Source organism: Apium graveolens, chromosome 2, assembly GCF_009905375.1.
Source record: "Apium graveolens cultivar Ventura chromosome 2, ASM990537v1, whole genome shotgun sequence".
NCBI lineage: Eukaryota > Viridiplantae > Streptophyta > Magnoliopsida > Apiales > Apiaceae > Apium > Apium graveolens.
In genome coordinates this window covers 58,603,708-58,606,496 of record NC_133648.1, presented here as the reverse complement: position 1 = coordinate 58,606,496, position 2,789 = coordinate 58,603,708, and the positions used below count along the sequence as shown (strand labels likewise).

Sequence of the window (2,789 nt, the reverse complement as noted above, 5' to 3'; positions counted from 1 at the left end):
GTAGTTATGACCGGTGCCGTTATTAAACTCTTCTTCAATATCTCAAAAGCTGTAAGGCATTCATTATCAAACTTGAAAGGAACATCTTTCTCTAACAGACTGCACAATGGCTTTGAAATTTTCAAGAAGACTTTGATGAATCGCCTGTAGAAACCCGCAAGACCAAGAAAACTGTGAATTCCCTAAACAGAAATGGGTGGGGGGAAGATTCTCAATGACCCCCACCTTGGCCTTGTCCACCTCTAAACCTTTACTAGAAACCTTGTGCCCGAGAATAATGCCCTGACGCACCATAAAGTGACATTTCTCCCAATTGAGAACGTGTCCCAGATTTTGCAGGCATTCATCAAAAGAATCGCCAAAGACTGAGAAGTCATCCATGAACACTTCCACATTCTGGCCAATCATGTCAGAAAAGATGGCCATCATACATATCTGAAATGTGGCTAGCGCACCACACAGACCAAAAGAAACTCGTCCGAAGGCGAAAGTACCAAATGGACAAGTGAAGGTAGTTTTCTCCTGATATTCTGGAGCGATACAAATCTGATTGTAACCCGAATAACCATCCAGAAGACAATAGTAATAATGACCGTCCAACATGTCAAGCATCTGATCAATGAAGGGCAAAGGGAAGTGATCCTTTCTAGTGGCTTTATTCAGCTTCCTATAATCCATACAAACTCTCCACCTCGTGACTGTTCTAGTAGGAATAAGCTCATTCTTCTCATTTGTTACCACAGTAATACCACCTTTCTTTGGCATACATTGAACCGGGCTTACCTATGAACTGTCAGATATAGGGTAGATGATCCCTGCATCTAGCCACTTAAGAATTTCCTTCTTCACTACTTCCTTCATAATTGGATTAATTCTTCTTTGTTGCTCAACCGTAGGCTTGCTACCTTCTTCTAGAAGAATTTTATGCATGCCGTAAGAAGGGTTGATTCCCTTTATATCTGCTATAGTCCAACCAATTGCCGATTTGAACTCTCTTAGAATCCTTAAAAGCTTTTCCCCATCACTACCTGAAAGGTCAGATGCAATAATAACAGGTAGAGTAGATGCATCACCTAAAAATGCATACCTCAAATACTCAGGTAAAGGCTTAAGCTCAAGAGTGGGAGCTTCCTCAATAGATGGCTTGAGGCATTTAGGAGCTTTGTTCAATTCCTCCATTCCAAGAGATTCAAAAGGCATATCTATCTTCCTTTTCCAGGAAGAAGCTTTCAAATATTGCAATTGTTCTTCACCTTCGTCATCTATTCCAAGAGAGAATACCTTTCATAAACTTTGCATAACTAGGCATCTGCTCAAGAGCCTTGGCGAAAGGTATGTTGATGTGAAATTTCTTGAACACCTCCAGAAACTTCTCAAATTGTTTGTCCAGCTTTTTCTTCTGTAGCCGCTTAGGAAAAGGCCGTGGAAGATAGATTTGTTTCTCCCCTATATTACCCTCAGGCGGAGTGTGTTGAACAGTAGTCTTCCTTGGTTCCACTTCTTCATCATGTTGCTCTAATTCTTTCTCAGCTCCAGCTTCTTCAGTCAACACTTGAGTTTGTTCGGGATTCGCCACATTTCAAGACCTTAAAGTGATTGCCTTTACCTGCTCCTTAGCTTCCCTCTTTCCTGGCACTTCGGTGTCACTAGATAGTGTACCAGGATGACGATTTAGCAAGGCATTGGAAATTTTCCCAATTTGATTTTCCAAGGTCTTTATAGAAACAACTTGACTCTTACACATAAGCTTCAACTCCTCTAATTCAGATTTTTCATTGGCTTGTTACAGCTGGAGTTGTTGTCTAGGTGCATACTGTGGTTGCTGAAAACCAGGGGGGTTGTACTGCTTAACTGGATATTGCTGATAAGGCTGTTGAACCGCATTCTGAGTGTTGCTCCATCTGAAATTAGGATGATTGCGGTTGTTGGGATGATAGGTGGCTGGCACTAGTTGCTGCGATCGCTGGAAGTTGCTCACAAACTGAGCTGATTCACTAGAAATTGCGCATTGATCAGTCTCATGGGCACCAGCACAAAGCTCGCAGATACTAGCGATTTGATTAACTCCATAATTAGCCAAAGTGTCCACCTTAATCGTCAAAGCCTTAAGTTGGGCAGCGATAGCAGTTGCTGCGTCCAACTCTAGAATTCTTGCAACTTTTCCTTCAGTCAGTCTCTGGGAAGGATTCTGGTATTCATTAGCAGCCATCAGTTCAATAAGTTCATAAGCTTCATCGTAGCTCTTAGCCCACAAGGCTCCTCCTGATGCTGCATCAAGCATGGGTCTAGAAGTAGCACCCAATCCATTGTAGAAACAGTTGATAATCATCCAATCAGGCATGCCATGGTGTTGGCACTTCCTTAGCATCTCCTTATATCGATCCCAAGTCTCACACAGAGATTCTCCTGTTTGTTGAGCAAACTGGGTAAGAGCATTCCTAATTACAACAGTCTTCGCCATGGGGAAGAATTTAGTTAGAAACTTTTGTGGAAGATCCTCCCAAGTGGTGATAGATCCTGCTGGCAGAGAGTGTAACCAGCACTTAGCCTTATCCCTCAGAGAGAATGGGAAGAGGATTAGCTTGATAGCCTCTTCAGTTACATCATTGAACTTGAAAGTGTCGCAGATCTCGATGAAATCCCTGATGTGCATATTGGGGTCTTCAATAAGAGAACCCCAAAACTGAACTGAGTTATGTATCATCTGAATCGTGCTTGACTTGATCTCAAAAGTGTTAGCCCTGATGGCTGGTTTGATGATGCTTGACTGAATGTCATTAATCTTAGGC

General features: G+C 42.3%; 1 non-coding gene across 1 annotated transcript; it reads left to right on the top strand.

The window, feature by feature from the left end:
- Positions 1–2,339: 2,339 nt before the first annotated feature.
- Positions 2,340–2,446, top strand: LOC141709822 (small nucleolar RNA R71). Its single transcript, XR_012570379.1, has one exon. It is a non-coding gene; the product is annotated as a small nucleolar RNA R71 (small nucleolar RNA).
- The last annotated feature ends 343 nt before the right edge of the window (positions 2,447–2,789 follow it).